General features: G+C 36.9%; 1 protein-coding gene across 1 annotated transcript in view; it reads left to right on the top strand.

The window, feature by feature from the left end:
• The window catches only part of cntnap2a (contactin associated protein 2a), a 301,573-nt gene that overhangs the window by 217,746 nt on the left and 69,421 nt on the right, over positions 1-14,406 (top strand). The window lies entirely within an intron of this gene.

Genomic DNA, 14,406 nt, shown 5'->3' with positions numbered 1-14,406 from the left:
GTGCACAGCCAGAGCAGAGTCTGCAAAGCATCATGAGAGACACGTTAAATTAACTTAATGTCTCAAATAACATTACAATAATAATGAATGTAAACAACTTACAGAGCTCTTACGTGTACCACCTGACTGCTCCATATTCATTTTGGCACTGATAGTGTAGTGTTGCCATAGAAAAGCATAATTCCAAGTCTGAGGATGTGAACAGCTCCGGGTAGAACCTTATCACATAATTACTGTAATTACAACATGATGTGAACACAGCAAAGCTTGTTGTTTTGCTTCAGGTGGAAGGTGGCTGCTGGTATTTTGTGGCCCTCAGTGACTGTCTGTCTACAACTCTGCATAGCCTCAAGGAACACACTGATGACATGTGATGTCTGCGTGAACAAGGAGCACGGATGTATGCATAGGTTGACAGGCAGGTAGGACTAAATGCAATGATTAGATGAACATTTTTTGATCCTGAGACTTTCACAGAAGAGATATGTAAATTTTTTTAACATTTAGACCACTTCTATTATTGATTGCTATCAGGATGTGAAAAGAGTTTCAACCAGTGTAACAAAAAGTAATTATGAAAAACATTGCCTACCCTACCTTAAATGCCCCTTGCTGAATAGAAGTATTAATTTCTTTCTAGGAGAAATTCTCACTCAAAAGAGTAAAAAGTAAATATTATGAAGCTTTTTTTACATGGTAAACTCTCAGAAATCAAAATGTCATCTATGTAGTACTGACTGCCAATGAGCTCTAAGCCAAAATCCTTAGATTCACGATTGGTCTAATCTCTAATCTCTCTTTCTGTCTTTCTGCTGCTGCCCTCTGTTGGCATTATCTAGTTCAATCTCCCTACTGTAACTCTGGCACTAGCCCAGAAGCCTCTCGATGGATGATTGAATGATTGGTGGACGCCCACATCTGCTGCTTCATCTCAAACGCTCTCTGCCACTCCCTCTCATCTCTACTGAGGAAATCTTGACATCAATCGCCATTGAATATTCATGCCTAATTTCAAGGCATAACTGAGCTTATAACTCTCTCTTTCCCTTTCTTCGCTAAAATGATTTATTAAGCTTCACCAGTTTTATACTTTATGCTTTCAAGCTTTTCAGTTGGATTCACTCAGACAGTATGCATGCAGTCTAACTGCTTCCTCTTTGTATTTAAGTGTTTCCAAAGCAAACTAGTGTTTAATTACAGTAGTTTCCTATATTTTTATGCTCAAATTCAAATTCATTGTGATGTTTCTTTCTTTAAAGGGCATATATTTTGGGATTAGCACACTGGAATGGTCGGGCCAACCAAAAAAATTAGATCTTTTTTGGCATCACCGCATAAAAATTGCACAGAAAGTGGGAGTCTTTTCTGAGACTGCCTCTTTTCCTCCAGTGCTTATTATAAGTCGGCAGCCTCCGCTGCATTTCTACACATCACATTTTTTGGACATGGAAATAGCTGTTGGGCTTGTCAGATCTTCCCAAAAGTATCATTATTATTTTTTAGTCCAGAGCAAAGCTCTCTGCCTGGGTTGTTGGCTGAATGTGGATATGGCTTGGATCCTCTGTGGGCTCAGATGCCGGGAAGATCCTTAGTCTCTCTTTGATGCATCTTTAATGAAGTGGAGGCTCTCTGGGGGCCTGAGGGAGAAATGGCAATGTGACTCTGCAGAACACCTGATCACTTGTGTGAGAGTCAAGAGCTCTCGCGAAATGCGTTGATGGGGTCCAGACCCTTGAAATATCCTTTTTCGTTACATTGAAAAACAAGCAAGAGAAAAGAGAAAAGTAAAAGACATATCGATTCCTTGCATAGATGGAAGGCATAGTTCACCCAAAAATGAAATTTACTCTCCATCATGTATTTCCAAAACTGTATGACTTTTTGAAAAATGTTCCTGTTTTGTCTTGACAATGAGTCAATGGGTTCCAGTGTTGTTCCAGTAGACCCCACTGACTTTCATTGTACACTGAAAAACATTAAGTCTAAAAACAATTTTCATTCAGAATAATTAGATTTCTCAGGTAAAACATTGAATTAAACATTAAAAGTTGAAGTAGAAAGGCTAAAATGTTTTCTTGTAAAACGTAGGCTTCTTCAATAATCTTTGTTTGGTCACACTTTATATGTTTTTAACTACTTGCATCACAAATGTTAGGAATAATGTACTTATTGTGTTCATATTGTTCATACACTTTTGCTGCTATTGAAGTGGGATACAGATAAGGTTATGGACCGGTTTGTATCGGGACTGTGGATTAAGGTTCAACAGTGTAATTACAGATGTAATTACATAAATTAATTATAGCTGTAACTACATGCAGGTATTTTTTTAAATATAAGTACAAGGCAAAAACATCCATCTACACAATAAGTGCATTGTATCAAATGATTCATTTAAATGTTAGTACATAGTAGTTAAAGGGGTCATGAATTGAGAAATCCTTAAAGTCCCTGTAAAGTCATTTTAAAGTATGAAATATGTTCTGAGTTTGTCACACCGCAGAAAAATATATTATTAACCACCCAGCCAAATTTTAATGATTAAAAAAATCTGCAAGTAAATGAAATAAGGTATCAAAATCTCAAAAAAATATGCAGCGCTCTCTGCTCTCAAACGCTGGGGGCGTGTCCGCTGTCGGCGCTGAAACCACACCCACTCACGAGAGCTGCTGTCTCAACTGACTTGAGTCTAATGAGTCAAACATTCTGATGCATATAAATGCATATAAAAAAAGAATCATTTAGAGGGTTGCAAATTTTAGTAGAGTTACTGTGGACTACCTACTAATTATAACATAAGCAAACTCTGCAACTTACACTCATTGGTGGTCACGTACTGCCGAATGTTGTCGAGTCGACAAATGACGGTGCCGCAAGACGGGAGGATGAAGGCCGGACGGAAGAGACTCTGTCTGGCCCCATATATCATCGGTTATCGGTGGGACGGTAGGAAGGCTGAGGCGGGAGGGGGGCGCTGTAGAGTTAGAGGTGGTGCCACGCTCAATGCGTCATTGACAGTTATATGGGGCAGGGCTGCTCGGGGGTCCAAGTGCGTCATCAGACCCCCGTTTTAGCTCCGCCCAAAAATCCTGAGCAGAGACTTGATGAAAAACTGTTTAACGTTCTAACTTAACAATTAAGCATTACACAATTCACAGTCTTTGTAATGTGTTTCAGCAATACATTTGTAACATTTATATTTATAGTGTTTCAAAAGAATTCTCAGAATTGACTTTACAGGGACTTTAAGCTTTTGATATATACAGTAAGAGGTCCATCGTGCTATAAGAATATCCTGTAAGTTTCAGAACTGAAATCTTCCTTTTTAGTCCAATAAAAGCTTTTATTGACACCAGGCCCATCGAACGACTGATCCTGGAATGTGTTATCTATGAGGTGAAACCCCGCCTCCACAGAAGAAATCAACGCCTACTTCATCATTGCAATGTTAGCCCCGCCCACTGGCGTGTTAGCAAGATGAGGAGAAAATAGCAAGGACAAGAGGTAACGCTTTAGATTACAGCCCGGAAAGTACTGCGTAATTACAACGAATTTACAGCATAACTTTCAATAATTATAGTGTAACTATACAGTAAGTATGTGTAAGTATAGGGGAACAATATGTAAAGTATTGGAAATAAAGGGGTAACAACCAGGAAAATAACAAATTATTTATACTGTAAATATTTTATATCTAAGGGGTACGTATGACATAACTAAGGGGTAAGTATGACATTACGGGCCGTAAATTAAAGTGGAGCTTGTTACCCTCTTATTTCATGTAGTTACAGGGTAAATATGACATTACGGGCCGTAAATTAAAGTGGAGCTTGTTACCCTCTTTATTTCATGTAGTTACAGGGTAAATATGACATTACGGGCCGTAAATTAAAGTGGAGCTTGTTACCCTCTTATTTCATGTAGTTACAGGGTAAATATGACATTACGGGCCGTAAATTAAAGTGGAGCTTGTTACCCTCTTTATTTCATGTAGTTACAGGGTAAATATGACATTACGGGCCGTAATTAAAGTGGAGCTTGTTACCCTCTTATTTCATTTAGTTACAGGGTAAGTAATTAATAAAATGCAAACAATATGATATCACTGACTCCAAAACCTTTATTTGAAAAACAACTTTGTTAAAAACAGGTCTACAACACTTATTATTCATTTTTTTAAATCATCTTTTCATTTCAAACTCTAAAGTCCTGACATAAAGTAACAAGTTTTGTCCGTTTTTTGGTTGTTGTTGTTTCTCGCTTGGCTTCCACCTGCTCTTGTTTCTCAGCTGATGAATCCCGGAATCCCGTTGCTATTCTGTATTATAAGAAAATACAGTACACCCCGAAATTTTCTCATGATTTAGGCTATTCATCTTTTCGCTTCTGACCAACTGTCACCAGCGCCTGCATGAGAGTCGACTTCGCGTTCGATGAAGCACATTGAAATGAGCAACTTGAAGCTTTCATGACGTTCTCGCCGGAGATTCGTGTGAAACTCGCGCGAGAACTGCCATCTCTGTTATTCTGTCTTGTTTGTTTCTCATTCTCATTATCTGTTATTCTGTGTATTTTGTTGTGAGCATTACTAAAAAATTTATTAAAAAAAAAAAACTGACGGCATCCAACATCTGCGTGAGTTTCTTGGCACGCCTACGTCACGCTTCAAGTGACGTCAAGCATGAACTCTCAACCCTCACGTGCACGCGCAGAAGACAGCTGGTCGAAAGTTTTAAAAATATTCAAATATTTGGTATTTTTCTTACAAATACGTATCGTTTCACTTCAGAAGACATCGATTCATCCATTAGGGTCGTATGGATTACTGTAGTTATTGCTGTTTGTGGGTCCGTGTATGTTTTGATAGTTTGTTTTCCAATTTGAAATGAAATACGCAGAAATGAGAAAACGGTCGTTTCCCGTTTTTTCGTTAGTTAAAAAAAACGGGAAAATGAGATTTTGACTCGATTTTCGTTTTTTCGGGTCACGGATGGAAAATCGAAACACGACTTCAAAACTCGTTTTCCACATGTGGGCGGTCATTACACGCCCCTTTCAGCCGATTGGTCAATCAAATCTGAGCCAGTGACGTCATCTTCAGTTCGTTCAACAAAATAATAGTCCTCTGCCGCTATATCAGTATGTCATAAAATCGGCTTTCTTCTGTGCAACCTAACGTGTATTTCACAGAAATGTTTATTTCAGAAATGTTAATCAGCAGCACATAGACTGTTGTAATGCTGTTTGTAGTTTAATATGCATAGTGAAATATTTTGAATAAATAGAATAAATCACAATAAATAAATAGTGTAAGCAATTTTCAAAAATGAACATAGCTCATCTCTATTTATTTTATATAGCCTCACATTGCCTGCTGAAATGTTAATAACCCTTTGGTTAAAAGATTGAGGGAATAGGCCTATGTAAAGATCAAACATTAAAGATCAAAATTACAGCTACATAGCTATTTACACTGGTGTCAAAAGTATTCACATTCATTACTCAAGTAGAAGTATAGATACTAGGGTTTAAAAATACTTCTGTAGAAGTTGAAGTATCAACTCAAGCTTTTTACTCAAGTAAAAGTATAAAAGTACTGGTTTCAAAACTACTTAAAGTATAAAAGTAAAAGTAATGTAGTGGAAAAAATGCCATTAAGGACAAAAGCTTAGGCCGTGCCACAGGGGCCTATTGTGTACTCCACCTCCTCAAAAAAACATTTTTCTAAAGGCCATAATGACCATAATGTTATATTAAAATGTTAATGATGAAAAATTTGGGATGCACTAGGCTACCCGTTTCAGCCGCATATATGTCCATTGAAAATGAACGCATTTTAGTACAATGCAAATACATTAAAGCACCATATATGTGTACTACTGACCATTAACATGGGTTTCATGGAGTGGAAGATATCATGACTAGTTGCCTATAAGTATTCTAATGGTGCAAAAAGTCAAAATTCAGAGGCATTAATAACCTTTATTGGAATGTAAATGTACATCCAAGCTTAACTGCAGAAATTTGTGAGGGCAACGGACAAGAAAAATGCGGGTAGTTTTGGTGTACCCAGGGCAGGCTTAGTAACAATCAGGGCTTGACATTAACACCTGCCAGCTGTTTTCAGCTGTTTCAGTTCACACCGCACCAACAAACGCCAGCAAACTCTCTGTTGGAGTTTGTTGGATAGGTGTTAGCGTTGGTCGGAGTCTGTTTACCCGACTGAACATGTTTAAAGGTGCCATCGAATGTTTTTTTACAAGATGTAATATAAGTCTAAGGTGTCCCCTGAATGTGTCTGTGAAGTTTCAGCTCAAAATACTCCATATATTTTTTTTAATTAATTTTTTTAACTACCTATTTTGGGGCATCATTAAATATGAGCCGATTTATGCTACTGCCCCTTTAATTCTCATGCTCTCTGCCCCCAAGCTTGCGCTTGCCTTAAACAGTACATAAACAAAGTTTACACCCTCAAATTGATCTTTACAAAGTGTTCGTCATGCATGCGGCATGTATGCGTCGGATTATGTGAGTATTGTATACTGTTATATTGTTTACATTCTGAATGAATTTGAGGCTGTGCTCTGTGGCTAACGGCTAATGCTACACTGTTGGAGAGATTTATAAAGAATGAAGTTGTGTTTATGAATTATACAGACTGCAAGTTTTTAAAAATGAAAATAACGACGGCTCTTGTCTCCGTGAATACAGTAAGAAACGATGGTAACTTTAACCACATTTAACAGTACATTAGCAACATGCTAACAAAACATTTAGAAAGAAGAAGTCCCCTTTAAAGACAGCTGTTTGATCGCGCCTGCGCCTCACGCGCACACAACAAAGCACTGGAAACGTGACATCGCAGCTTGTTCGTTATGAAAAATAAAATACAGTTTTAAAAAAAAACATATAAAAGGTACAATAGTCTGTAGTGCAATCCGTGCCATTCAGCAAGAGCACTGCTCCACTTCACTGAAAGAGAGAGGTATACCATGAGAGCAATGCAGGTTTACCTTAAGTTTCGTTTTAAATTAATTCGTTTTGGCTTGTTTAGTTACATGGTTGTATATGACTATGTGTCACATAAAAGGGTCGCGCTTAAAAAAAAAAAAAAAAAGTTTAAAAACCGGTATACGATTTAAACGTCTCTCTATCGAACTAACATTACGTTACCTAGCTTAATTTGCAGAGGACGAAGAGAAAGCACCCGTTTGATAGCCTAAATGAGCCAGTAGTGTAGAAATAATAACTTATAAGAAATCATCTTTTTTGAGCAATGCCCCCAACACTGACTATTACTGCGTTCACGTCACCTCGTATTTACCGGAATCTTGACATGACAACACGTGACGTTATATTCGGAGCTGTTCACGTCCTTTTGGTCCTTGGACTAGGAATTATGCGTTTCCATGACACCACTATCAACACCTAAATGAATCTACAGCGGTCAAGTGGAACATGTGGGAGATCTCAGAAAACTACCAGCTTACAAGCTGTAATTACGATCTCTACGAGGACGTGAACGCTTTTTACAAGCTCGAATCTCGTAACTACAGGAATTACAAGGCCGCGTGAACGCACCTTTTAGTCCTCCTTGCTGGAGTGTGACGTGATTTGATGTGCAGGTGTGATGGATTACGTACAAACCAATAGGGTGTCAGAATGGTACGTTATATGTTTTATCTTCTCATCCAACCACAATCAAATTCACTCTATCCGGATGGCGCGATTTATCTGGATAGTTTTTTTTTTTTTAAAGCCGGAATGAAAACAAGCCGAAATGAAATAAGAGTAACGAGGCTATTTTTAAAATGTAAGGAGTAGAAAGTACAGATAATTGCGTGAAAATGTAAGGAGTAGAAGTAAAAAGTAAGCTGAAAAATAATTACTCCAGTAAAGTATAGATACCCGAAATTTCTACTTAAGTAAGGTAACGAAGTATTTGTACTTCGTTACTTGACACCTCTGGCTATTTATCACAAAAATAATATATAAATGTTAAGCCAAAACGAATTAATTTAAAGCTGAACTGAAACAGAAACCGGCGTTATAACTCCCTCTCTAATTTGACACAAATCCAAATGTTTCAATATTCACGATTTGGAGGCTAAACTATATTTATTATTTAAACGCTTTTATTGTAGCCTACACAGACGACTTAAAATGAGCAGTAGACCTATAACTTTTTATATATTTAGTTGAATGTATATATTTTGACAGTTAACAGGCTGTGGTGTCAAGTTACTAAAACTGATGTTGTGTGTGCGTGAGGCGCCGACGCGTTCTCTTGAATTTTCTTATAACAGCGGAAACAACTTAATACTTAGACATTTATGGTCAAATATATGTAACACCATTCGAATCTGTGAAGGGTTAAATAGGCCTATTATTTTTGTACACTCACAAACAAAACATTGCTCGTAAAATAAACAAAGAAATGTTCTGCCGTCTTGGTTTCCTTTCTGTGAACTTCTCAAAAATGAACCAACACTCATATTGTCGCATTTTTCCCCCTTTCATTTTGGTAATGTTAATTACTTAAGTGAAATCAATTTCGCGCATAGACATAGGCTATTTATTCCTTTTATATAATTGAATCCTTTGTTCTCCGTTCACAGAAGTGCTGCAGGTGCGATGATGATGAAACCTCATGCTGTGTTGTTTATTCTGCTATTTGTTTATTTAAGCTAAAACTAAACCCCTGGAATTTTTTAATGATTCACAGACATTTATCAAATTTCGTTTAATTCTAATTTAATATAATCTTGTCGGTTAATGAAACGATCGCATCAGTTGAAAGTCAGGGGGAAAAAAAAGAATTTATATTGACAAGGCAACAATAATTTTCGTTTAGTTATCATCCACAGAACTGCATACAGTATATTTTCCCGCTGTTTAAGCCACGAATATTTACAAAATAAAATAATTACAAAGATGATAAAAGATAATAAAATAATTACAAAGATAATAAAACTTCTATGTTTAATATACGAGAGTTAAAAGATAAAGATAAGAGATAAAATCTGTATAGCCATTTATAAGCTTAGGAAAACTAAAAAGCCCCCCGATGGTGATACCGTTATTAGGTGTTGCCACCTATGGATAGCCTATTTTCTAATATGACTGCATAGTCTACTGTAAGGAATGCGTCTGCTAAATGATTGAATTTATTTGTATAAAATGTAAACAAAACATTAAAATAAGAAAAAAAATGAGTGCGCAGTAGCCACTGATCTATAATAGATAATAGTCTGTCATTATGTATAGCCTATTGATCGGTGGTAGTAGCCCAAATGATGCCATGCGCTTGGTAACAGAGGCATTTACATTTTAAAAACAGCTTAAAAACAGACTTAATTAAATTTACTGTAGGTTTTTTTTTACATTTTTTTATCTGTGCAAACATATTTCTGTGAAATACGCATTAGGTTGCACAGAAGAAAGCCGATTTATGACATCTACTGATATAGCGGCAGAGGACTATTATTTTGTTGAACGAACTGAAGATGACGACACTGGCTCAGATTTGATTGACCAATCGGCTGAAAGGGGCGTGTAATGACCGCCCACATGTGGAAAATGAGTTTGAAGTCGTGTTTCCATTTTCTATCCGTGACCCGGAAAAAACGAAAATCGAGCCAAAATCTCGTTTTTCTGTTGTTTTTTTTAACACACGAAAAAACGGGAAACGACCGTTTTCTCGTTTCTGCGTATTTCATTTAAAATTGTAAAACAAACTATCAAAACGTACACGGACCTTTGTGCTGTTTGATGCTTCGACTTTTAGGAACACGTGAGCTTGCATTATAAAGCGTTCCCAGATGATTTATTTTTTTCCTAAAATCCTTTTTGTGTTCATCTTAAGAAGGAAAGTCGTATACATCTCAGATGGCATGAGGGTAAAAGATGAGTAAACGGTGAGCACATTTCCGAGTGTTCTGTATTTTTTAAATACAGAATAGCAAATGGGATTCCCTCTTAAGATTCATCAGTGGAAAGAACGAACGAAGAGGAACAAGAGGAGGAGGAAGCCAAGCAAGAGAAACAAATAAGAAGTGTTGTAACTTTAAATCTGTTTTGAAATAAGTTGTTTTTCAAATAAAGTTTTCCAAGTGATATGACTGTTTGCGGTTTTATTTATTTATTTTTATTAATTACTTACCCTTTAACTACATGAAACAAGAGTGTAACAAGCTCCACTTTAATTTACGGCCTGTAATGTCATACTTACCCTGTAACTACATGAAATAAGAGTGTAACAAGCTCCACTTTAATTTACGGCCCGTAATGTCATACTTACCCCTTAGTTATGTCATACGTACCCCGTAGTTATAAAATTTTAAAAGTATGAATAATTTGTTATTTTTCCTGTTTGTTACCCCTTTATTTCCAATACTTTACATATTGTTCCCCTATACTTACACATACTTACTGTATAGTTACACTATAATTATTGAAAGTTACGCTGTAAATTTGTTTTAATTACGCAGTACTTTCCGGGCTGTAATCTAAAGTGTTATCGGACAAGAATAACATTACCTTAATGCTAGGAATATGGTTATTTATTTTCAACAATGTGTATGTCTCAGTTGAGCTTTATTTATTTGTATTCGTGATTTCACTCTAGATTTTTGATAAATCAATCACATTTCGGTGCAGGCTTTGCAAACAGACTTTTACAATATGGACTAGACAGTAATGCAACAACATGTAAGTAACTGTGTTCATTCTAATACTTGAACTGATATGTAATGATTCATGTACAGTCAGATGTCTACGTGTCAGAGTAAATCAAACCACTAAACGGTCAACTTCACATTGTTTCTCTTAGTAGGATGAAAATAATCTGTTATTTAAATGGTGAGTAAATTATATAAAGAAGCGCTCAATCTCCCTTTACAGTCACTGGAGCTGTCAGTCAAACATACAAAGCGCGAGTTTATCAGAGGACATGCGTCAAAACTCCCATTTTATTCAACGAATCTCTTAGTTACAATGTGTTTGCACTGTTAGTTATGATGAAAGCATTTGTTAGTGTGCAGAAATTGAGTTGCAAGACGAGATCACTGCTTTCATGCAACCAACAACATGTCTGTGTTCTAAATGCCAGAGATCTAAATGTAATGCAACACTTTTCATGATTAGTTAACCTTGAGAGCTGCAATAGTAAAAATGTGCTAAAAGTTTTTTGAGAGAGTAATTCTTAGCTATTTCAAATGGAAAGATATAAGCCAATCACAGCAGTGGGCGTTAGCACTGAAGTCTCACAGCAGACACGGCCCTTAAAACAGAGCGTTCAAATAAGAAGGCTAAGTTATGATGGTTTTTGATGTAAAAAGCATACTAACATTATAAGTGCACCCCAGGAAACATTATAAACAATAAAAAAACACAGTTCATGACCCCTTTAAAGACACTTAATATAAAGAAGGACCTTTTGTCAACAATGAAAACATACTTTTTTGGGTGAACTATTCTTTTAAATGTTTTTTGGCTGTACTTAGCTTGGTTTAAAGAAAATTCTAGCTTAGAGCATTATAATTTCCTTTTGACATGTAGATATCAGAATATATACCTGTGCAATTTAGCATTCACCATCTGTATAAAAGTCATTTATGTGGTATCATGAAATGCATCGGGCCATAACTGGTCTGTTGAATTGGTAGATCTACTCTTAGCCAGTTTGGCGGGCGATCTAATATACCCATATAAACACAAACTCACTTTTTCACTGCCATGCTGTTTGGTTTGTTGATTTTGTTTAGTTTTCTTTTGAATGCAAGAGCAGCGGTCTGCTGAATGCCCTCAGTTGTGGGCAGCAGAGCGGTCCACACACATAAACAACCACACACACGAGCGAAAACGCTCCCCAAGAACAGTGGCACACTCATGAAGCTCAGAGCTGGCTGGCCAAGTGCAGGAAATCCAATTACAGGGATCAGAGGGCTGAGAATTGTGGAGCAGTCCTAGTCCGAACTACACACCTGCCCCCACCCCCCCTCTCTCTCTCTCTCTCTCTCTCACACACACACAAATGGTCTTCAACACTCGAAGAGGGATTCATTCTGTGTTTATTAAGACCCTCTTGTTGTCAGTGGCTAGATTTTTTAGTTAACATTTCTGGTGAAGTGTGTAGCATCTACTGTAGTCACTGTGGAGCTGAATACTTGTTTTCTGAGGGCTGAATCATCAAATGTTGTTCTTACTAGCTTTAATATTTTCTATTATTTTGGTGTCCATAGCGTGCACTGTAAGTCCATAAAAATAGGGCACGATGTACTGTGTAATCATTATCTGCATTGATTTTTTATGTTTTGCCCGTATTTTGAATGACTCATTGCATTGTGGTTTAGGCTTAAAGGAAATGTCCGTAATCTTAACGGATAATATCCTGGCAGAACATTACCAGTACCCAAAGTACCGTTTTTCTATGGATTTGTTTCTTACAATATGATCTCCTAAGCTTTTTTATTTATATTTGACTAAATTACTGATGGGATTTTGCTGATTATTTTGCATGTTTGGTAATGTTGATATGTATGTGGGTGTTTCTTCAACCTCAGGCGATTTTAAATGCATTTATTTTATTTTTATTTTTTTTAAACTCAAGATGTTTAACTTTTCAATGTTTTATGAAGGTCATATTAAAACTTTTACCATGCCATCTTAATTTGTTTTGCTACTTTTCAATTGACTTTTATTTATATATTTTATTGTTTTATCCCTGTTCCAGGCCCAGACTTTCAATCTTAGACTATCAAAATCCATAATAAAAAGATGATTATTACATGTTAAAAGAGTGGGCTTTTTACTATAAAGTATATAATCTTCATATTTTGTGAACATTATTTATATAATTTCTTCAAAAAGTTATATTAAAATAAATAGCAAAAGTTTGAATACACTGAACATCTGTTCCTCTATTAAATTTCAAGTTCTGATGTATGTTTTTTGTTCTAAAAAAAAAAAAGTTTTAAATTGCTAAAAGTGCCTAGTTGAAGAAACACCCATGTAACTGTGTTATTAATATAAGCTTGAAAATATAAAGTGTGTTTATTAACTGAGCTAAAATGGGCCACGCCTGCTCTGTTCTGTTGTTCTGATGGAACAGACCAACTTTGTGGAACTTGGCCTTTGCTCAGAGACAGAGGTCAGGTGTGCTGACTGACTGCGTCATAGTTTCAGAATCTGAGATGAACAGGTGGCTCTGTGGATCCCCAATTCCTGCAACATCTGCATCAGATTGTAGAACAGTAAAACAGCACCCCCTACTGAGAGCAGCAGGAACACCTGCCACTCCAGCCATAAGGAAACCAGAAAACAGACCTCCAAGAGCTTTCACACTGAACATTACATTGATTTCTTTAGTATAAATAACATAAATAAAACTGACTGGAGGTGGATATTTGTACAAATAAATGTCAATTGTTTTTGTGTTTGGACAGTCTACTTGTCCTGCAGCTGCCACACTTGGTATCATATCACAGCACATCTCTTAGCTTCCTAAGATGGTGACAATAGCAGTGGCCGGCTATCACTGCAGGCTCACTGCGCTGCCGACACAAAGCAGATCCAATTTAGTTCTTGCCTTCAGCATCTGTGCAGCCATAGTAACCCCTGCTGAACGGAGCCGGTCGGCCCAATGAATTTAGAGACATATTTGACTAGAAGCCAGGTTTGTCCTTTTAAATAATTTCACTTCAGTGGGTAAATGGCAGACTTTGTTTTTTTTTCTTAGCTTTATGCAGTATATTATATTATAGTGTGTGTGTGTGTGTGTGTGTGTGTGTGTGTGTGTGTGTGTGTGTGTGTGTGTGTGTGTGTGTGTGTGTGTGTGTGTGTGTGTGTGTGTGTGTGTGTGTGTGTGTGTGTGTGTGTGTGTGTGTGTGTGTGTGTGTGTCATGTTATTAATTGTAAATTGATATTTACCCCCATGGTGCTATAAAAGTCATGAAAGCCCTCATTATGATCTTGCAAAAATGTTGTTAAAGCTTGAAGCATGACACCAACTGAGCATTCAAAGCACTTGTTTTAGGTATCATGTGGCATCATGAATAATTATGAGACAGTGGCTTCTCATCAGATATACCATGCAGTCATTAAACACAATCATTCTACATTGTGTCTGAGAGTAGCACTGGATTGAGTGTGAACGATGGCACTGTTGCTTTGACATGTCTCAGGTGTCAGGTGGATGTTTCTAAATTTATCAAGGGTTAAACCCCAAGAGGCCTGGTCCTCTGGGGCCAAACATGACATACCACGGCAGTCATGGCTCGAACACACCTTGATAAATTCTCCTGCCATAAATACCATCTCCTCCTCCAGGATTACAGCTGTCAATCGTCACTGTTTATGTAGGAGAATATGCAACACTGACTCATTAAAAGCCTAAAATGAATT

Source organism: Chanodichthys erythropterus, chromosome 23 (genome assembly GCF_024489055.1).
Source record: "Chanodichthys erythropterus isolate Z2021 chromosome 23, ASM2448905v1, whole genome shotgun sequence".
In the NCBI taxonomy this organism is placed as follows: Eukaryota; Metazoa; Chordata; class Actinopteri; order Cypriniformes; family Xenocyprididae; genus Chanodichthys; species Chanodichthys erythropterus.
The sequence above is the reverse complement of the archived record's forward strand: the minus strand, read 5'-3'. Positions and strand labels throughout refer to the sequence as shown.